General features: G+C 48.8%; 1 protein-coding gene across 4 annotated transcripts in view; it reads right to left on the bottom strand.

Moving 5' to 3' along the window:
* Positions 1-22,939, bottom strand: part of RBM27 (RNA binding motif protein 27) — a 1,859,884-nt gene that overhangs the window by 151,728 nt on the left and 1,685,217 nt on the right. The gene's annotated exons all lie outside the window — the stretch shown is intronic.

The raw sequence follows: 22,939 nt of genomic DNA on the forward strand, positions 1-22,939 counted from the left end.
GATTTATTAAAGTATATGTCAGGATGGTAAAAGGCCCAACTTGCCCTATAATAAGGTGGGATATCCCTACCTGCATGAAACTAAGGTACGTCTGAGTCCAAGAGTTCAACTTAAGAATCTGTCTTTATCAAAACCATATCCTTGCCCTCACAACTAAAGCTAAACAACGTGCAGAGATGTCAATCAAAGAAATCGTGTTGGAGCTTGGAGTTTGGAGCTTCTGCCCGCTCTTGAACTCTTCTTCAGCTCGCTTCCCCAAATTCAAACAGATCCCCAAAAGACTTAAGATTGTCTCTCTCCAGTTCAAGGCAATATAGTTCCATACAATCCTCAGAGTTCCCGTTCCACAAGTTTCAAGCAACACAGTTCAAAAGAAACCGGTCTTGAGGCTTTGTCCTCAAGTCAATATTAGTAATTCCTCAAATCTCAGGGTCCCTTCCCCAAGACATTAACTCAGCCACTTGTTCCTTGGCTTATTTAGCAATGTTCTTGGTTTTCACAATTTAGGACTCCCTGATCTAGGCACAGATATCAGACCACACGGTCTACCCATCACAGGTTGCGCAACCAGGATTCCTGGACTCTCTAGTTCACACAGGTTTTTCTGAGCTGGCCCCTGTGTACAAAGTCAGATTCACATAGTCTCTTTTCACTGGTCTTTTGGCGTCGGTTGCAACCGCATTGCATTTTTTTTTCATACCATTCACTTAGTGTGGTCTTATTTCATGGCCCGACATTCCTGTGGTACTCTTTCACACTTGCACACCTTTCCTTAGGTTGCTATCAAATGGGCACTTTTCTTTTTCTTGTTAATAAACATTTGCTTGGCCCATACAGTTTTATACAATTCAGGATGCAGTGTATTTAATTTCAATATTGTATTTTTACTACGCTCGGTATTTCACCATGCATAGTTCGATTTGCTTTCAAGTTTTCTCATAGTTTGGTATTTATTATACATGCGTGCAGCCTGCTATGAGCGCCCCGGCTTCCAATTGGCTATTCCTGTCCCTCACCGGTCCCGGTGTTCCTGTTCTGCAGCTCCGACTGCTGTTTCTTTGCTTCCCAAACAGCAGGCCGGCCTCTGTGAGTCTCTCTCTGGCACGCTTGGCGCTGTCAGGCACACACCAGCAACTCCACTGCCTCTGGGCGGACGCAGATAGCGTCCTCTCTCCTCGCTCGCAGCTCCTTTCTCCCGGATCTGGAGGCTCTGAGAGCTGGGATGTCGGGCAGCATCCCGGATCTGCTCCTCAGGTCCCACAACGGCTGCATCTTCATGGTCCGGGTCCCCGGACGGTCCTCTACACACTAGCCTCCATATTGCTCTCTATACTGCTTTCGGTCTCTCCAATCATAAACTTGCAACCACTTGGCAGGTTGCTGGTGTGCAGTTTCAATTGGGCTTGCCTGACCATAATTAAAAGGAACATGCCCGACACCCATAGTACTCTACAGGCATCTTCTTCGTCAGAGTACTAGAGTGGTGAAATGGGTGTTTGGTGTCCACTATTCCTAGTCGCCTCTTCCTCGTCCCAGTATTGACAGGGATGAAAGGTTGGAAAAGGAGGGGAGCTGACTTACAGTAGCCTACAAAGGCTGGGGGGGGGGGTTAGACTGATCTTTAATAGGAAAAGGGGGAAATCATATCTCTCCTGCGGGTGTCGCAATCCCCAAAACTCTCCACCCAGGTGATCCTCTCTCGCTGTTCCACCCCTAGGGTCAGGATCCAAGAGCGATGGCCTTTCCCTGGCCACCTGAGCAGAGGAGGGATAGTAGGATTGGCCCGTTTTCCTCTCCCCCCACTGCTCTTATTTATTGTGTTTATTGTATTTTATTTTCCCATTCCTGCTCCCTCCTTGCTCTGTAGGCGCTTAGAAACACTATTTTCCTATTGTATAAGTGCCTAAAAATCAAAGGAATTAAGTGACCTTCCCCACCCACCACCGTGAACATAACCCATAGGTTGTTTACTCCCTTTAAGTTCCCTTACCCTCTTCATTCTTGCTCTAATCAGAATGATAAACACATAGCATTTGAAGGCCAACATTAGCAATCTACAAAGAGGTTACTTCTCTTCTAGAATAGAAACAGGATACTTTTTATCAATAGCATCCAGGAAGGTATGCAGCCTGTAGTATTAATGCAGGACTATATGTAAAAGGTACATGTTACCCAGACTAGGCAGAGAATTCACATTAGCTGCCTCAGAGAATGCGAAAAAGTGTGCAAGCATGGATAAGTAGACCAATTGTAAGGACGGAGAAAGCTACACATAGCATGGATAGTGAATGCAGATTAGAAGCTACCAGGAAGGTGCATCTATCCAGACAGACTGATATTAGAAGTGGGACATGGTTTTCAAATATTGTTGCCATTAGAGATCAAGGGACATGTGCCTGTGTTGTGCAGTAGATCAATGCTCACTATTATAGTGAAGCAACCCTATAGCCATTGAAAGCATGAGTGAGGCTTTTATGAAGATCATACCCTGAAAAGGAAATCACTCTGAAGGGCTGACAATTTTGAAAGGTTTAGGGACTGGCAATTCTGAGAGGTTAGGCAATACAAGATTAAATGAGATGCCCAGGATCACTCATTGCTTAAGCTGGGATTTGTGCCAACTCTGCATTTTCAGAATTTCAACACTTTCTTTTCCAGCTCTTAACATGTACTTAAACAATCTAATCTAATCTAATTTTAAAAAACTGACTTCCAAAGTACACATTTTCAAACTTGACAATTTTTAAAACCAAAATATTACAAAAGGGTCTAACACAAAATGGGAATGATCCTAGCTCATTCTCTCCATCATCAAGGGAAGTATATAAGTACCAGCATACCATTTGATGTGATTTAACATATTTAATCTACATATGTCTTTTGTACTTTTAAGCTTTAAATACTTCCAAAACCTATGGCTTGTGAAATTGTCAAACTATTTTAACGTTTAAATATGCTTGCCCAAGGCCTACACCATCTGGTCTCCTCTCTCCTGTCTACCACTCCTTCCACTCAAATGGCCTACATAAGAAGAAAGATCAAGTAATTAGCTAATTGATGCCACCAGCATGCAAGAAGGCAAAGCCCGGAAACAAGCATGAACACTTTGGTTCCAGAGTCTTTTATTCAGCTCTTTGACTAATAGTTTATGCTCATCTTTGGAGGGGAAGGCCTAGGTTTTAGAACGTCTCATCAGAACAAACCAATTTCTATACCTTCACCATACGAATGACATGTTAGTTTTTATAGCAACCCCTATCTGGTGCAGGAACATTGCTGATAATAGCACCTGTTATGCTGCAAAACCAAGTACATATGCAGGTAGGTGTATAAACGTCAGACATAGGAAGGTTTCAGCCAGCCTTGCTGGAATGTGCTCTTCTAATCTTTCATATGAACACCTATCTCTGCAATGAGTGCTTAACACAGTGAACTAACTTCTGAACCATTGTGGCAAGCAATTTATCAATATGGATTTCAACTTTGGCTATTGCACAGAAGCAACATAATTCCCACATGCTACAGAAGTTGTGCCCTACGGAAAACACAAACTTTGTATTCCACAGTGAACACAGAAAGCATTACATGATTAATTGATCAAGGCAGAATGTGCTTGTCAAAACAGACAGGCAATAGGTTTAGCGCCTCAGCAGCATGCCATAAATTCTCCTGGCGTGTGCTATTTAAGTCTGGTGAACAATGGAATCTTACTTTAGATCAGGCAGCCGTGTGGGGGCCCTGGACAAGTGCCCCTTTTGCCCTCCCATAAAAACGTCTGTGTCCCCCCCCCCCCTTTCCCTGCAACATCTGGTCTTCAAGCCACATTCACTCACCGCATTCTAAAGGAGTCCCGTCCTCCATTAAGTTATCAATGGTAAATTCTGTGTGTGTTTTTGTGCCAAAAGAAACGCAGTTTCCCTTGTAAATGGTAAGCCAGCTTCTCTGTGTACCCCCAGAGGAGTTTTAATACCGATTGTCATTTATGCGGCATTTATGACCACAGCATACTGGATTCAGAGAATAGCTATGCATTAGTATTAGTATCTGGAAAATCTGAAGGTCTGGATATAGTATTGATATGTTTATGTGCACCAAATACTGATACCCCAGGATTTGTATACCAACAGGATGCACTGAATATGATGGCAGAAATGTATTGGGGGTATTTCAATGTGGTTTTGATCCCTGTAATCGACAAGTCCTAATTTTCCCCACATGCAATATCTCGTTCAGCCCATGCTTTAACTGATGATACGGCAAACTTGTCCCTAACGGAGGTTTGGCGCAAACACAGATAAGGCCTTTAATTAGTACTGTTCAGTCCAGTCCTTGATTCTTATTCTAGTCTGGATCTTTGTTTGAGCCCATTTGGACTTGCATGCTTGATAACTGACTGGACCATATTGTGCAGGACCCTTTCAAATCATTCTCCCGTAAAACTAACATTGGAATTACACCAGCCACGCATCAGTAATCTTAAACTCTTCTCTAAATGTCCCTGTTATCAAACAGGACCTTCTCAATGAGATGGGCATTGTTCAAAGCAAATGGATCATTTTCCAATTGCATTGTATGGGAGCCATTCAAATGTTATATATGAGGGGAATCCTTTGCTCATACACAGCTTAGAGACATCTGACACCAACAATGCCCCCCTTACCTCACCAACCGCATTACCAAGAAACAGAACAAGCGCAATCTCTGCTCTTCCACCACATTAGCTCTGAACATTCCCAGATTTGCTAGAAAGAGAGCCGGGGGCTCCTACTTCATCACTATCACCCCACACTATGGAAAGCCCTCCCTCAGCAAATCCAAGACGAACCTGCCTATGCACTCCTCCGTAAAAAATTCCAAACCTCATTGTTCAACAAATATATGCAAACTTTGGACTGCCCTGCCTGCACTGAACTTGACTTACGATCTTTGATGTAACGCAACTACCTTATAGTATGATTCACCTCCTGAGATGTAATGTAACCGCTTATCTTGTAATGACTCAAGTTCTATGATGCAATGTAACTACCACACTGTTGTCCATTGCGTCCTAACTATGTACCTCTAGCGCTGTGATAACAGCTAATATATACGCACCATTTCACAAACTACCAACACTACAACTAACTCCAATAGTACTTGATGTCACAAAACACCACCCACTGCACAAGAACAAAAGAACACCATACAAGTTAATAGAAAAGTCTGCATCAATCATCCCACATTTTGCCATCAACCTCTCCTAGTCTCCCTTCTATACAATCCCCCTTTCCACCACTGCCTGAATCACCTATGCTTTGATCTATTGGAGTTAAAAGGGCATCTTGAATTTGAGGTTTCTCTATATTTCCCATCAACAGAGGACCTTTCCTAAAAAGGTCGGAAGACTATTGGCCCAGGGTGACCACTGTTCTGAATGGTATGGAAAGGGAATGCAAAGAATCTCCAATGTGTCCTCGGTAACAGTTTTCATTTTCCTACTGAGCTACTATAATGTGAAAGTCACCACCATAGTGGAATTACAGCACTGTGGTTTGCCCGGATAGTGGTGTATTATTCCAATACGGTAAACCACACGATTGTCTTTGGGAGAAAACAGGCAGAAAAAGGTTAAGGATATGAATAGTGGGTGTAGGATGGAAATGAACAAACAAACAGCTGTAAGGATACAAAATAGTTGTGAGTTGTGGGGTGTATGATTAGGGGTGCAAGTGCAATCCTTGGAAGTGGATCAATTGGATGTTGAGGAGCGAATAAAATCAGCCCGTGAAGCCAAACAATTTTCAGTTAAGGCAGTTACTTGTACATTGACGGTGCAGTACTAGAATTAGTCAGCAAATGGATTTGTCATGGAAATGACGTGATCAAGAAGGCATTTTCGGCAGAATGCATTTATTATTCCTTTTTTTGAAGTCCCTTTGGTTCTTTTTTAAGCATCCCTCTCGGTAAACCAGGCAGATAATCTGGTGGAGCCAAGCCAACTGACAGAAGTGAAAACAAAAAAAGTGGTTGTGTACAGTTGATCGTGGGGAACACAAAGGGAAAAAGGGAAGTTGAGGAAGGGATAATCTTGATCCTCCAAGGACCGTACCAGGCTTCGCTACTTCATGAATTCAAAATTGTGACCGGGGAGGGAGAGTGTGGAGGAATGACAGTTATGAAGCACAATTTCTGACACTCCATAAGTCTTCCAGTTTAGTTTCTTTATTAAGTTCCTGAGTTAGAAGTAAGGAACAAGTTACTTACCTGTAACTCTTGTTGTCCAGCATGGGTTTTGTATGGATTCACATGCTCACGAATATTCCCTGTCAGGCCTAGGAAGTTCACGGCACGAGCAAAGTCCAGCAAATGAAACGCCCTTTCAGCAGGCATACGCGATGAAAACTGGTATAACCAAAGGCTCGTTAAGATGAAAGTGATGGAACCTTCAGCATGAAGGAAGGATACGTTTGCAGAACCACTGACTAGGAAGGACAAAAACAGGGTTACAGGAGAGGGCCTGTATCGACCCGACCCACCTTGTGGAGGTAATTGCTACCAGGAACAAGGTCTCCCACAACAGAAACTCGAAAGGGACATGATGCATTGGTTCAAACGGAGACCCCCATGAGCTTAGACAGTAGCATGCTCATTTCCCAAGCCTGTGCAGGTGCTTTCACCAGCAGGAGAGTCCTGAAGAGACCCATGAGGAACTCCTCAACAAGCCTGTGCGATAGATGCATGGGCAAGAACAGCCTTGGCCAGCCAGCGCAGGCATGGGAGGAGCCGCAGCAACATTTTCCATGCCCGGCACCACACTGAAGCGCTTCCATTTGTGCCTGTAGCAAGTAAACGTAGAGGGAGCCCTGGCCAGGATCTTCTTGCATTCCAAAGGCAGCGAATAGTATCCAAATTGTAAGGCAGCCAGGTTGTGAGGCTCAGCGATGCTGGGTCGTTGTGCATGATTGACCCTCCTCTGCAGAGGAGGTCGGGAAGTAGAGGCAGTTGGGTGGCTGCAACCACTGACAAATGGAGAAGGTCTGAGTACCAGATCTGCCTCAGCCACGCCAGTGCAATAAGGATCATTTGGCAGAGGCAACGTCAGAGTGTGATAACACGGAGCAACAGAGGAATTGGAGGGAAGACATACGAAGAGACCTCGCCCAGGGGAACAAGAAAGCATCCCCTTGGCTCCTCGGCTGAGGATATCTACTGGCAAACATTTGACACTGGAGTTGGCAGCTGTCGCTGTGAGGTAAATCTGAGAAAGACCCAACTCACTGAAGAGACGCAACACTTGCGCTTGCTGAAGCTCCCATTCATGTTAGGACTGCAGCTCCCTGATGAGTCTGCAATGGTGTTCTTGACGCATGCCAGGTGAAACGAGACAAGAAACATGATTTGAAGAATGGCCTAGTGCCACAGAGACTGGGCTTCCAGATAGAGTGGGGGAGTGTGTCCTGCCCAGTTTCCCGATTTAAAACATGGTGCTGGTGTTGTCGTCCGTGAAGACATGCACCACATTTGCCTGAAGTGGAGGCTGGAAAGACTTAAGGGCCAAGAAGACCGCCAACAGCTCTAGGACGTTTATGTCCAACTCCTTTTTTTCCAGGAGCCAGAGGCCTCTGGCGTGAGAATGTCCCTTGTGGGCCCCCTAACCCTCCAGAGAGGAATCGGTCGTGACCGTAGCCTGGTATGGATGGAAATGAAAGGGGACTCCCTGATCGAGGTGTCGACAAACTGACCAACATTGCAGAGCTTGACGGAATGCCCGATTGAGGGCGATCTTTTCTGTACATGTGCCAGTGACTTGCTGCTACCTGGGATCCAGAAATTCTTGGAGGGGTCTCATGTGAAGCCTGAAAAAGGGGACCAGATGGATGCAGGAAGACATCATCCCCATCGTTAGGGGAGTTTTCTCCAAAGTCTTCTGAAGGTAGGACTTCACAAAACTATCCCAGTGGTTTGTAGATCCCTCAACTCTTAGTATCAGTGTGCACTAATGCTGGAGCCTTGGTAGAGTGGCAGAGCAGTCAGGCTTATCATAAGAGGAAGATGCGTGTTGTAGGCAAGTACACTGAACCTAGCTAGTAATGCTCAAAAGAAATGATAAATTACTCACTGTAGTGACTAACGTACTCTTAGTCCATAGTCCCCTTTCCTCCATACTGCATGGGCATCCCTTCCAAGGGAATGGAGACGGAACCTTTTTCACCAGAAAAAACCTTCTTCCCCTTTAAATTTAGAGGCGCGCTCGGGTGCGGCCCAGGGAGCATGCGCTGCCCTGACTCCGCCCTCCGGCGCCACACCTCAGTCCCCATTGCCGCGTTGACAATAGAATTAACATTGCCTAATGACGCCAGTATTATTAGGGGGGAGGTTAGTGGGACGTATAGAGGAAAGGGGACTATGGACTAAGTACGTTAGTCACTACAGTGAGTAACTTCTAATTACTCTTACGTCCGGTCCCCTTTTCTACATACTGCATTGGCGATTACAAATTAATGTAGTCCCAGGGAGGAGTGGAGACCCCCCTTAAGCAAATGGGTTCCTGAGAACCACCTGTCCGAAAACCGCGTCAAATTTAGAGCCGGCATCCAAACAGTAATGCATGCAGAAAGCCGAGGGAGTGGCCCTAGTGGCCGCCCTGCTTATGACTTGCCAGGGACTTGGCGCTGGAATGCGATGGCTGTTGCCTTGGCCCCGACTGCACGAGCATGCATGTTGGCCAGAAGCGGCTTGTGCTGGCCCTCGTAAGCTTCTTTGATGGCCGAGACCGTCCAGCGGGATATGGAGGCCTTGGAAGCCTGATAGCCTGGTCTTGACCCTGCGAAGGTGACAAACAGGGCATCCGACTTGCGGAAGCCCTTGGTCCTGTCCAAGTAGAACTTCAGGGCATGCCTGACATCCAGGCAGGGCAGCACTCTCTGTGCTTCGTCCTTAGGATCGGCAAAGAACGTAGGAAGGACCATTTCCTCATTCAAGTGGAAAGCAGAAGGCCCCTTGGGCAGAAATGCTGGGTGTGTCCGCAGGACTACTTTGTTCCTGTGAAAGGTAGCCTATGGTTCCCAAGCGACCACCACCCGGATTTCGCTGAGACTACGAGCCGAGGTTAGGACGACCAGTAAGGCAGTCTTGATGGTGACCAGCCTGATGCCCGCTGATGCCATTGCTTTAAACAGTTTGTGCGCCAGGGCGCCCAATATTATGTTAAGGTCTCACGTGGGGTGTGGCCTCTTGATGGGTGGGTAGAGCCTTGTGTTTGACAATAGGATTGGAGGAGGAGAAGATCCCCCTCATCCGAGTTCCTGTAAGCCCTGAGGGCTGCAAGGTATGTACGACAGGTGTCCACCTGGACCCCCAAGTAGGCGAGGTGTGCCGAGAAGGAGAGCACGTCGTCCTAAGTACATGCCAGGTGGTCGATTTCCTTGGAGTCTGCCCAGTGGCAGAACCTGGTCCATTTGCTTTTATATTGGGCCCTTGCAGCTTTGCTCCTTGCGCCCTGTATTTATTTATTTATTTACATTTTTTTAAAGCGCACAACAGCCCTGGGATATCCTGGCGCAGTTACAGATAAAATCATCAAGCTGGTTACAGAGGAAGGCAGTGGTTACAATGTAGTTTGCATTACAGGAGCATAATGGATACATATAGTGGTATTACAGGTACATATTGTTACGGTACGGTTGAATGTAAAGGTGAGGTTGAGACAGTGGTGAAGTTTAATTGAACAGTGTGGTTTTAAGAGATTTATGAAAGGAGTACAGCGAGGGTTCAACTCCGAGTGAGTTGGGGAGAGCATTCCAGAGCTTAGGTGCTATGTGAGGGAAGCCAATGCCGCTGGCTTTGGCTCTTCTTATAGTGGGAACTCAGAGTTGGTTAGCATGGTGGCATCTTTTGGGGCGGATGGAAGTATTCTTTGTTACGGTTTCTGATAAGTAGGGGGGTGCTATGTGACTGATGCATTTATGTGGGAGGGTGAGTATTTTAAAATTGATTCTTTCCTTGACAGGGAGCCAGTGTACATTTCTTCTGGCCTGTGACACATGGTCAAATTTGGGGATGTGTAGTGCAGCGCGGAGAACATTATTTTGCACTATTTGGAGCCTGTTTAAGTTTTTGGTAGATGCGCAAGCTAGAAGGGCGTTGCAGTAGTCCAATCTGGCTCCTATAGTAGCTCTGGCGATGGAGAGGCAGTTGGGTGCGGTAAGGTAGAGTTTTATGGCATAAATGAGTTTGGTGGTCAGTGTAGATGCAGAGGTGATGGCGCTGGCTTGTCTTGTCATGGAGAGTGTGGCGTCTACCTAGACTCCTAAGGTCTTCACGGCTGATGAGACCGGTATGTTAGTATTGTCAATGGTCATGTACAAGTATTTGGGGCTGAGTTTGGTTAGGGTTTCGCTGGGGGCTAGGATGATGATCTCGGTGTTTTCGTCGTCCAAGCAAAGACCATTAATAGCCATCCAGGTTTGGAAAGTGGTATAATTCTTAAGGAGAGCTTCTGTGTCTTGGTCATAATCTCCTGAGAGGGGGAGGAGAACTTGTGTATCGTCGGCATAGTTTGTGTAAGCTATGCCGAGAGTGTCCAGTAAGTCAAAGAGGGGTTTGGTGAAGAGGTTGTACAGGGTCGGTGCGGTGCATGACCCTTGAGGGACTCCACAACTGATGGTGGTGGGGGAGCGTTGGCCTGGTCTGAGTACACTTTCATGGCCCTACCTTCTAGGAAGGAGGTGATCCATTTGGTTGCTTTGTGAGAGAAGTGTGCTGCGTTAAATAGAGGAGAGGTGAGGATGCTGTGGTCCACTAGATCAAATGCTGGGGAAAGATCGAGCAGTAGAAGGAGAGCAGGTTTGCCTAAGTCCATCATTTTGGTGATTTGGTTCTTTAAATCTAAGAGGGCAGTTTCAGTCCCATGGCCTTTGCGGATTCCGATTGTCTTCTGCCTAAGATGGCATGGGTTTCCAGGTAGTGTTGGATTTGGTTATGGGCAGCTTTGTCGAAGATTTTGAGGAGGAAGGCGACAGTGGTGATGGGGCAATAGTTATTGGGGGAGGAGGGATCAAGGGAAGGTTTTTTTTTTTTTTTTTTTAGGAGCGGGCATAGCCAGGCTTCTTTTAGGCATTGTTGTACGGTTCCAGTGGAGAATGAGGCATTGATGAATGCTGTGATGATAGGGGTGAGTGATTCAGTGCACTCTTTGATGATGGAAGGTGGGCAGATATCCCCTTTGCAGGTGGATGGTTTGATGTTTTTGAGAAGGTCAGAGACTTCTGTCTCTGTAACTTCTCTGAAGGCGAAAAGGGGTGTTTGCGAGTGAAGATTGTGAGTGGGAGGTGAGGGAGGACTGGTGTGGGTATTGAGAGCTTTACCTTGGGAAGCTATTTTGTCTTGGAGCGTTTTAACTTTATTGAGGAGGGCAGTCTGGATGCCTGTGCACCATGCTTCATCCTTGATGATTTAATCCGGGCTAGAAGCGGGTGTGGTAAGTTCTTTGAATATGGAGAATAAATCTCTTGATTTGGAGCTGGCTTTAGTGATTCTCAGGTTATTGGATTTGGATTTAGCTTGGAATATAGCTTTTCTGTAGGTCAATGAGATCTCTTAGAATTTGTTGAGAGAAGATTGGTTAGGCGCTGATTGCCATCTGGATAGGGCTTTTTGTTTTTTGGTGCGAAGGGCAGCTAGTTCTTCTGTGAACCAGCAGTTGGAGTGCATAGTTTTTTTTCTTTTTTGTCTTCTAGAGGGGCAATTGTTCCAATGGCTTGGGTGAGAGCATTGGTATAGACGTTTGCGAGAGAGGTGGGGGTCATGGATAAATAGAGGTTTGAGTTCAGGAATATCGAGAAGAGTAGTGAGGTTGGTAACAGTGAGTTTTTTGGAGCTTCTTACTTTAGCGGGGGGGCATGAGTTAGGGTTTTGTAGGTAGGAGTGGTGGGAATGGAGAATTGTATGTAGTAGTGGTCTGTCCAAGGGAGGGCTGAGATGGAGGTGATGGCAGATGAGCAGTTGTGATCAGCAATCCAGTCAATGGACCGGCCTTTGCAATGAGTAGGTGTTGTAATGTTGTGTTTGAACCCCATGTGATAAAAGTTCTTTGGCTAGGTGTGCGGCTGCTTTGTCCTAAGGGTCAGATAATCCAAGGTTAATGTCACCTAGAAGGATGGTTTTAGTAGAGCTTTTAAGGTTGTTACCTATGATTTTGAGGAGTTGCTTTTGGTAGTCTGGAGGTGATCCTGGAGGTCTGTAGGTGATTATGATGTTTATGGTGCAGTTTGGGGAGAGGGCTAGTTTGGCAGTGAGAAGATCAGCGTTGTTGTCCCATTGTTGGTTACACATTCTGATAGCGAGGGTGTTTTTGAAAACGAGGGTGACGCCACCACCTTTGGCGGTCCTGTCTAAGGATGGTGTAACCTTGGGGGAGGGCAAGGTGGATAGATGGGTTGGATGCTTCATAGAGCCATGTTTCAGATATGCTAGTAGGTCTAATTTGTGGGAGGTAATGAGATCATTGATTTCAAATAGCATGGGCATGGACAGAGCGAGCATTGATGAGTGTGCATTTTAAATCTAGGTTGGCTGGTGGAGCAGTATGTGTGTTGGTCTTGGGTGTAAGAGAGGTGGTATGTGCGTGTATGCGTGGGGGAGGTAGGAATGTGATAGGTGCGGGTGATGGGGGATAGGGTGGTCTGCATGGTCAGAGAGGTGTGAGTGTGTGAATGATATGTGGGTGTGAGAGCTAAGTCTGTGATTCCTACGGTGCGTGGAGGGTGGTGTGCTACGCAGAGAGAAGAGGGGCTTGGTGCACGATCTCAGTCTTCCAAGCCTGATGTGGTGAAGGGGGGATGTCCAGTCGGATCGGTGTGTGAGAGTGCAGTTTGCAGTGCTGTGGATGAAGCAGTATGCAAGAGCTGTGGTAGTGGTGTGAGGCCTGGGTGTGCCGGCAGCATGCTGGAGACAGCCCAGAAGGAGAGAGTAATTAGGAAGATGAAGGGCGGGAGAGGAGAGGTGTAGGTGCTGTGTGGCGGGAACCAGGGGAATGCATTTGTAGAGAGCAGATACTGTATAATGCTAGTGCAGAACTAGTTGGGCAGGTTCAATAGCATAGTATTCAGTGCATTCATTAGGCTAAGCTGGATAGGCTAAGAGGCTGGCAATGGTAAATACAATCAAAGGCCGCTAGGGGCAGGCAGAGGCAAATACATTCAATGGCCGCTAGGGGCAAATACATTCAGTGGCCGCTAGGGGCAAATACAATCATTGGCCGCTAGGGGCAAATACAAACAGTGGCCGCTAGGGGAAAATACAAACAGCGGCCGCTAGGGGAAAATACAAACAGCGGCCGCTAGGGGCAGGCAGAGGCAAATGCAATCAATGGCCGCTAGGGGCAGGCAGAGGCAAATACAAACACAGTAGGCTGGTTGCAAGCATGAGGTAGATCAGCTAGGAATGGGACAATATGGACGGTATGACTAATAACGGATATTATGTTAATATGGGCCACAACCTAGTAGGTGGGAGTCAAGGCATGCCACTGTGTATTGTGCATTGAGACAGGCACAGCTAAAGCAGCAAGTTGGAACATGTTGTCTTAAGCGGTCATAATGTACACAGGAACATCTGGATGAACACAATATCGAGTAGGAACCGAGTGACACACAGCTGAATGCAGTGGGGCCCTATCGAGTGGGTGCAGGGGGAAGCACTGGGAGCATTCAGAGAGGGTACATCTAGGTACATCAATTACAGGAATTGAGCATAAAAATAGACAATTTAGACACAAAACAGTCAGCGGAGGTGGGCATACAGTATTTGGTAGTTGGCAGCAAGGGTTAAGTGTGCACCACGAAATATAGCGAGGTGAGGTTTACTCACGGCATGTTAGGGTTTTTCTTGCTGTGAGTCCGAAGAGTATTTGCTCCCCAGCTCCCATGGAAAACAGGGGCAAACAGGAAGGGGTCTTACTCTCTGGGCCTTCCTTGAGTGGGCCAGCTTCCGCCTGCCGGCGGCCTTCTGGGCAAAATTCGAATCACGTTGCTAGGCAACGATGTAAACACAGATGGCGGCGGCCATTTTGGGAGGCTCTCTGCGGCGTGCAGGCAATGGACTTCGGGTGCCTGGGGAGGGGATGCACGGCGCATTGCGTGCAAACAGTGGGGCTCGTGGGTGAGGAGCTCACCTAGTGAGGCACAGGGAGTGCTTCCCAGAGACTGCTCCTGCAGCGCTGTAGATGGGTGCACGGCTGCTCTTGCAGACTGTGTTGTCGGTGGGGCGGTAGATCAGGGGAGAGGCATCAGCTGTGGATCTTCTCGGTGCATGAAGAGCTCCTGCCCTCTCGAGTGGCTACCTGCAGTGTGGGGCAGGAGCAAACAGGAAGGGGCCTTACTCTTTGGGTCTACCTCGAGTGGGCCGGCTTCTGGGCAAAACCGAATCACGTTGCTAGGCAACGATGTAAACAGATGGCGGCGGCCATTTTGGGAGGCTCTCTGCAGCGTGTAGGCAATGGACTTCGGGTGCCTGGGGAGGGGCTGCACGGCGCACTGTGTGCAAACAGTGGGGCTTGTGGGTGAGGGGCTCACCTAGTGAGGCACAGGGAGTGCTTCCCAGCGACTGCTCCTGCAGCGCTGTAGATGAGTGCATGGCTGCTCCAGCAGACCGTACGATTTCCAGATTAGCCTGGGAGAGGCCGAGGTGCCGCAGCGTTACCAGCTCAGGCACCACGCTGTGAGGGCTAGTTTCTGAGGCGCTGGGTGGACGACCCTGCCCCCCTGCTGCACCAGAAGATTTGCTTGGCCTGTCGGGAGGTGAATCGGAGGCATTGCTGAGAGGCCGAGCAGTACCGAAAACCATGACCTGCCCGGCCCCCATGGAGCTATTAGAACGATGTTGAGTTGTCGAGACTCCTTGATCTTGCAAATCACTCTGTGAATCAGCGGTGAGGGCGGGAAGGCATAAGCCTTTATGCTGTTCCACTGAAGCCGAAATGCGTCGGCCGGGGCCTTGTCCCTGCCAGGAGGCGAACTGAGGGCACTTCTTGTTGTGCCAGGTGGCAAAGAGCTCCACCTGGGGATGAATCCACCTGTTGAAGATCTCCTGAATAACGAGGTCATTTAGCTGCCACTCGTAATTGTCCGCTCCCAACCTGCTGAGCCTGTCCGCCTCCAGGTTGGATACCCCTGGGAGGTTGACTGCCGTGAGGTAGATGTTGTCCAGGGCCCACTCCCACATACTGATTGCCAGTCTGCACAGAGGAGGTGATCTGGTGAATCCCTGCTTGTTGACGTAGTACATGCATGTTGAGTTGTTTGTCTGGATGAGGATAACCTTGCCCCTGAGAAGTGGCAGGAATGCTCTGAGCGCTAGCCAGATGGCGTTCAGCTCCAACCAATTGATGTGGTATTCCTGCTCCTGTCGAGTCCAGGTGCCGTGGACTGAGAGATCGTCCAGGGTGGCTCTCCAGCCCTCGAGCGAGGAGTCTGGTGATGGTGGCCTGCGGGGAGGGGGGCCGAAAGGGCTTGCCCTTCCGTAGGTTGCAGTCCCTGGACCACCATGTTAGGTACGGGTGGAGAGATGGAGGAACGTTGATCATCTCGGATTGATAGCCCTGCTCCTGGTTCCATGAGGCTGCAAAGTGCAGCTGAATCCTCCTTATCCTCAATCTCGTGTGTGGAACGGCTAATAGGACCGCTGCCAAGAGACCCAGAAGATGCTGGTACCACCATGCCAAAGGAAGTGGGTGGTGGCCCTCTTGATGGCCGAGATCTTGTCCTTCAACGGAAATACCTTCTCGGAGCACGTGTCCCAGATGAGGCCCGAGAATGTCAGAGTCTGCGTGGGCTGCAGCTGCAACTTCTTGAGATTGAGCGAGAAGCCCAGATCATGCAGTGTGTTCATAAGGGCATGGAAAGAGTGATGAACTGCTTCCGTAGATGTAACCCTGACGAGCCAGTCGTCGAGGTATGGGTAGATGTGGAGGTACTGTGCTCTGAGAAGGGCACCCACCGCATTCATGAGCCTGGTAAAGACCCTGGGGGACGAATTGAGGCCAAAAGGACGGACCTTGTACTGAAAATGGTAGCACATGATCCTGAACCGTAGGAAAGAACAATGGGGCTGCCAAATCGGGACGTGTAGGTACGCGTCCTTCAGATCCAGGGAGCACAGCCAGTCTCCCTTGCACAATGTCTCCGCTATAAAAGCTGGCGTAACCATCTTCAATTTCTGAAGGGGTAAGGAGAGGTTGAGGGTGGAAAGATTGTTAGGCAGAATCCTATGTAGTTCCCTTAGGGAGCACTACAGAAGATTAAGACTACAGGTATATGCAATAAATCCCCTTTGCTATCAGTCTGTACCACAAAGATTTAGTTGGTAGCTGTGGCTAAGCAGTCAAACTTCTCTCAAGAGGGAGATGAGCAGTATTCAGGGTTTACAAAATAGGACTACAATACTATGGAACAAGGAAACACTGACCAAAGCTTTGTATCAAAAAGAATATATATATTTATTTTACACACTAAGTTCACACACAAATCACTATCATTAAAGTAAGTTAAAACAGTCAAGAAAAGTATACACAACTCCCTATTTAAATTGCAGACAAGTTTGAGCAAGAGTGACAAAAACGGGACAAAACAGCACAGTATAAACCAAGCAGAAATGGCACTCTAACAATTTCTTCAGAGGGAGGGAAAGGACAAGTCATACAGGTTTAGACTCCTAAACACACCAGAAACACTTCCCAATTAGATTGTGAACAAGTTAGGCAAGAAAGTACTCTAGCATAAGCAATACTTGGGTGAAAACCGAGCAAAAAGGCACTTCAACAATACAGAAAGTGGAAGGAAAGGTGGTTATAAGAGTTTAGGTGCACCAGCACATTTCTTAGTGAAAAGCAATCTAGAGAAGGCAGTTGTAACAGATTTAGCCAGAGTCAAGAGGCCTGTGCCAGAGTCAGTGGTACAAGGCAAGTGCCCAAGATCAAACTGTTCTAGTAGCGGCAGTCAAGTCTTTGTTTAACAAGTTGAAAAGGTGGTTGCAGATATAAAAAGATAATGTTAGACGAAAAGGGGTGGCCAACCCAGAAGGTAAGTAAAGGATTTAAAACACCTTTAGCAGTACCCAACGAAACGGGAGGCCTAGCGTAACGATGTACCTTGAAAGTGGAAGAGGCTCCTGCGGTGGCGGTAGTTCCTGCAGTTCGGGAGATCCACCAGGGGAAGAGAGGCTCTCGTCGTGGAGGAAGGTTCGAGTTACTGCACTGCCCAGGGATGAAACCAGCCGCGGTGATGCCAAAACTAAAATAAAAGGTACGCTCCTTTAAATCGCGGTTGTGGTGGACGGGTGCCTGGCTATCCGGTCTCCTAGTGCTGGGCACTGGCGATTCAACCAAGGCAGGTCCTGGAAGACGATTGGCGAGCTAGTTGGCCCCACCAGCTCAAGGGAAGAAGACTCTTGCAGTGAAGATCTTCTCGAAAAGTGGTGAGGATCTGCAGCAGGGCTTCACCGGTTGTTCAATCGTTGCAGAGGTCTTCGGCTTCTCTCCTCTTCGGGTTTCTTAGTTCCAGTGGCGACGTCTTGTCCTCCAGTCCTCAGAGCCCTGCTTTTATGCAGAAAAAAAACCCATTCATACAGCCTAGCTGTCACCCACACAGTGGGGTGGCTATCCTGGCGGGATAACCCCCTAGTCTATCAGGGCAGAGTGTGACTTGGGTTGCCTAGGTAACCCTGTCCAGGGTGCCTATTCCCCCTCCCACACATCCTGCCTACCCCAGACTCAGTGGCGCCGAAAGGAGGGCTTCTGTGCAGAAGCCCGCCAAAAGGACAAAGGATCCCCGACCTGGGTTAGGATTTCAGAGAAAGACACGAGAAATAAATACAATCAAAGATCTGGCAATAAAAACCTAGCTGAGTAAAGTTAATATTAAAATAAACCGGCGGTATGTTAGAGGCTTTCAGTAAAAGTGGTAGCCTCAAACAATGGGAAAATCCCATAGGAAAATATTCGCGGTCGAATATTTACAGTAGTAACCATTGCCACCAGCCAGAAACTTTGGAGAGTGGGACTGGACGGTACCCCCTCGAAAATGAACTTCAGGGAAAAACTACTAAACCCTTTCCAGTACTTCCATAGTAAGATGGTTGCACTGGTTTTGTTCCTAATTATTGACTAGTAAAGTCAATGGGGACTTTACATGCCCTGGGAGACAGTAGTCAGTCCCAGGGTATGGAGTCTATGATTGGGGGTCACTATAACACCCCTGTGTTACCGCACTGAGGGTGCTGTGTAACACATGTAAAAAGATACCTATGAGGGTGAGAAAAACCCCATAGAGCATAAGCACATATAGCCTAAAACACACATCAGCAACATGTTTTACAGTGGGAAAAAAAAGAGTCTCACTCTTGGTAGGAGAAAAAAAATAAACCCTTCAAATCCAGCAAAGCTGCTGGGGGACTCTATAGGTAAGGAATATTAGCCTTAGAAGAGAATTCGCCCTAACAAAGGTCCAGCCAGCACAACTCTCAGGCCCGCCTGGTTCTTCTTCTGAATGGCAAAAATCGTGCAGTAAAAGCCCAAGCCTTGCTAGGTGGCTGGGACTTCCTCCACTGCCTGGCTCTCTACGAGCGAGCGGATCTCCGCCAGAAGAGTTGCTGTCCTAACCTGAGGGAGGGGAGGAGGGAGGAGAGGCTGGGATAGGTAGATGGTACCCCGTGGATACTACATAGAGGATCCAGGGGTCCGCGAAATTCTTGTGCCAAAAATGTGCATGGAGAGCAAGCCACCCGCCCCCCCCCCCCCCCACTGGAGACCCATGGACCCTAAGGGACGTGTCATGCCTTCTTTCCCTCTGAGGCTGTCGCGGAGGAGGGGACTGGAAAAAGCCCCAACCCCCCCCCACACCTTTTTGTTGCTTGCGCCGGTTCTGAGACGGCGAGCGGTCCGGCTGCCTGGCTCTTCGTTCCTGGAAGCCGCGGCACCCTCCATACGTACGACCCCGGTCAGATCGCTTCTGTGACTGGGAGTACAATTTGGGCATGGTCTTTGTCAAGATGGAAAAAGGAAAAAGACTTGGCCGTTTTTTTAAGTGAGCTGTTTTTCTTCTTGTCCAGCTCTTCGTTCGTGGTGGAGTGGAAGAGGTCCTCCCCCACCCACCTCAAACGGTAGATCTAATATGCATTCCTGGACGTCCGGGTTGAATTTCGTGACCCGGAGATTGACAGGCTGTCCTTCTCATGTCCGTGGCGATGCAGATGGCATGGCCAGAGGTGTTAATATGGGCAACAGTGGATTCCATTAGGTCATGCGCCACCAGCTTGGCCTCTGCCAGACTCGCCTTAAAACATGATTGGCTCTGTGCAGGGAGTTCCGGGAGGAAGTCCGCAATTTCCTGCCACAATCTCTGGTTGGCGACAGCCAGCATGGCATCGGCTTGATGATGGTGCAGGGACGCGTTGGAATAGAGTTTCTTTCCGTACGCCTCCAAGATCTTCTCCTTGCCTAATAGAGCCGTAGAGGAGGCTGAGGACGACTGAGGCTTGGAGTATTGTGTTGCCGCAGCCATCACAGAGGAGTGTGGTTGAGGATGGGCCGAGAGCAAGAGTGTATCCTCCTCCATCTGCCTGTACTAGGCATCCAGGCATCGATTGTTCGGCTGGGCCGAGTGGGGCTTAAGCCAACCCTTCTTGGCCAGGGGGACTACATCGGTCTGCATAGGAACCCTGTCTTGGCAGAGGGGCGTCGCGTGAGGACTTCAGCCAGAACCCGCTCTGCTGGCTGCTCGACCTCCAGCTGGGTTAGGCCCAGATATTCCGCTAGCCCAGCAAGACGTTCATGGAAAGCCCTGGCTGAGGATGGCGTGTCTGGGTCCTCTTCATTCTTCCGTGTCCTGCGGATCAGGAGGATCCTGCGGAGGTGGAGGAGTAGTTGGAGCCGGAGGCTGGGGCACAGGAACCACAGACGGGGACTGGTACGGAACCGCCTGAGGAGTCGGCTGGGGAGCTGGGACAGCGGCTGCACCGGGGACGGGGGCGCTTGTGGTGCCACTAGCATCGTCGGGAGGACTTACCTGATGGCATCCTTGAGGATAACCCCCATTCGAGGTGACTTCATGAGCCTGAGGAACCTCTCAAAGAACCCCTCCTCACTGGTCTGAGGAGTAGCCGGGGGCTGCTGGAGCCGCTGCATACCCTGCCCGTCTGGACGCAGTGGGAAGCTGCCCTGCGCATAAGAAGGATAGGCTGTCAGCCAAGTACCTGGTTGAGACCAGTCCCACCTTGACACACCTTCACCGAACTCCTGGAATGGGGTTGGACGGGTGCCTCAGTCTAGCGCGGCGGCCATCTTGTTGATCTGCCTGCGACGTGTTGCTCTGCTCACAGGGCCCAGCCTTCACCAGGACTAATTTATGTGGATCACGAGGCATACCCTGCTCCTCGGGGCTAGGCCCGGTAGGTGTGACACCCTCGACCCGTGGGTCGGTAGAGCTGCGGTAGGCACCCCCTCTGACTTATTGCCGGTACTAGGTTGGAGCCCCTGGGATGATGATCCGCTACAAGAACCTTCCGATCCCTCAACACTGCCACCGGGAGGATCCGAGGATCCCTCGGCTCGAGGGCCGGTAGCTGAAGCAGCCTCGGTGCACATGCTGGTAAAAGGGCTTGAAAAGTGCCTCCCACAATTGAGTCTCCTTGGGAAGGAGTCTCCTTTGCGGGGTGCGATGGAAAATAGCAGCCCTACCTTGAGCATGGCTCGTCCTCTGGAGGCGACTTCTGTAAGAGCTCCCTCCACCTGGCTAGTCTGTTCTTTAGCGCTTTCGATGAGAGCAAGCCACACGCTAAACAAGCTTGCCAACCGTGGTCTGGGCCAAGGCAACGTAGGCAGAGGGCGCGGGGAGTCTGAAGTTGGGACGAGCTCGTTGCTTGATGGGCACCTGCGGCACCCCGTTGAAGTCCACATGCGCCCGGGAGGAGCGTGACACCTGAGGACCGGGTACCTGAATGATAAAAAAGACAAAAAAAAGACAAAGAGAAGAAGTATCCGCGCGTGGAATTACATGGCTGAAGCCAAACCCAGGAGCACTGGTGAATTCAGCCCGTTCCCGTCGACGCGGAAAAGGGGACCGAGGTGTGGCGCCGGAGGGCGGAGTCAGGGCAGCACCCCCGCGTGCCTCTAGATTTAAAGGGGAAGAAGGCTTTTCTGGTGAAAAAGGTTCCGTCTCTCGTCCCTTGGAAGGGACGCCCATGCAGTATGGAGGAAAGGGGACAGGACGTAAGAGTACCACTTACACATAAATGTATATTAAAATATAGATTATATTTACACAAGGTTCATTTTTAAAAAACTTAGCAAAATGAACCAAAACACTTAGGAATACTTTTCAAAGGTTGCTGCTTAGTTGGAATTTGCTCACTTTTACATTTGATACAGCTTTTGACAGTAATGACAGTTCTATCATATTATCGGTAATAAGGCGCACTCGCAAATCTTAGTATAAATACAGTAAAGACATTTACTCTGCATACACATAGAAGATAGTGACTTTTGGGAAGGAAAATAGTTGGTTAGTGTTATGCTAGCAAGGCTTCAGGCTATAAAGGGCAGTTTCTTAACACAGCAAGTCTTAAAGTTCCAAAACGCATCCCTCGCTAAAGGTATTTCAGAAAAGGCTTAAAGCCTTGACAAGCAGCTGAATACGAAAAGTTCCTGTGCATAGTTTCAAGTCTCTAGTCTTTACGACGTAGCAAGATTGAACCAACGTCAGACACCCTTTTGAACTTTTAAAAAGGGGCACAAGCAGCAACTTGGATATGAGTTAAGAGGGGTGGGGTGGGGTACCCAGGACACCTATGTGCACTCCAACGCTCTGGAAAGACTTCACAGATCAAGGTAAGCAATACCTTACGTTAGAAGAAAAGATTGTGGCTGGATTCTCCTCGATGTGGAAGGGTTGGACCCGGCCTCTGGATTACTTGGTCTGATGACAAAAGGCAGGACAATGGATGGGATCTCTTAGCAGCAGTCTCGAGAGAGGACCTCTGGCACGGCATCCAGTAACTTCTCTGGTCACACTGCAGTTTTGGCGTCTTTTCTGCAGCACCAACAAAGGACGCGATTCGCCTAGGTAATAATCTTTGCTTCTTACAGTCCCACATTCTGCTGAGGGGTCTGGACGAGTTGGATCGGATCTCTGCAGTGTCATTGAGGGCTCAGCAAATACTTGGCCGAATTTGGTCTTTCCACGATTATGCACTTGGAATGGGCAGCTGGTATTGGGGGATTTGCCGCTCTGGAAACTCACAGGACCTCCGTAGAAGACTCCCATCAAAGTTAGACTTGGGACTGGTTGTTCCCACCAGTCAAAGGGAAGGAGTCATCCTCTTCAGAGTTCCTCTGTCGCACAAAAAACAAGGGTCAGAACAGCAGTGGTCGCTTCACGGTGTTGCAAAGGGTCTGCGGGCGTCACTGGTTGTCTTCTTTGGTTACTTCAGTTTCCAGTGGTCGACTTGCCTTTCATCTCAGGAGCTTCACCTTTTATACAGTTCCAGCACACTCCTCAGCCATCTCTCTAAGCAATTTACAGAAAGAGGAGGGCGGCTGTCCAATCAGTGGGAACTGGCTCCATTGGGGCACTCAAGCAGACAAAGGGCAAAACTCCTCCCCCACTTCCTGCCTGCCCAGACACACTGGAGCCATGGCGGTGACACCCAAGGTTGCCCGCCAAAGGCAAAACACACACAGGCCTCCCCCTTCCAGGATGGTAGAATAAGGGCTAATAAATAACAACCAAGCTAGTGATGGGGGGGAAAAAAGAAGGGGCCACCAAGTTAATCACAAACGCTGTACGTGTCCTCTAAGTCGAGAGTTGCCAGAAAATCTGCTCCCTCCAGTTGGTCGAGCACGTGGTGCAACGTGACCACCCTGACATTTTGGGATTAGAGGAACTTGTTGAGGCAACGCAAGTGTAGG

The sequence above is a fragment of the Ambystoma mexicanum genome, chromosome 3p, assembly GCF_040938575.1.
Source record: "Ambystoma mexicanum isolate Mex_15411 chromosome 3p, UKY_AmexF1_1, whole genome shotgun sequence".
NCBI lineage: Eukaryota > Metazoa > Chordata > Amphibia > Caudata > Ambystomatidae > Ambystoma > Ambystoma mexicanum.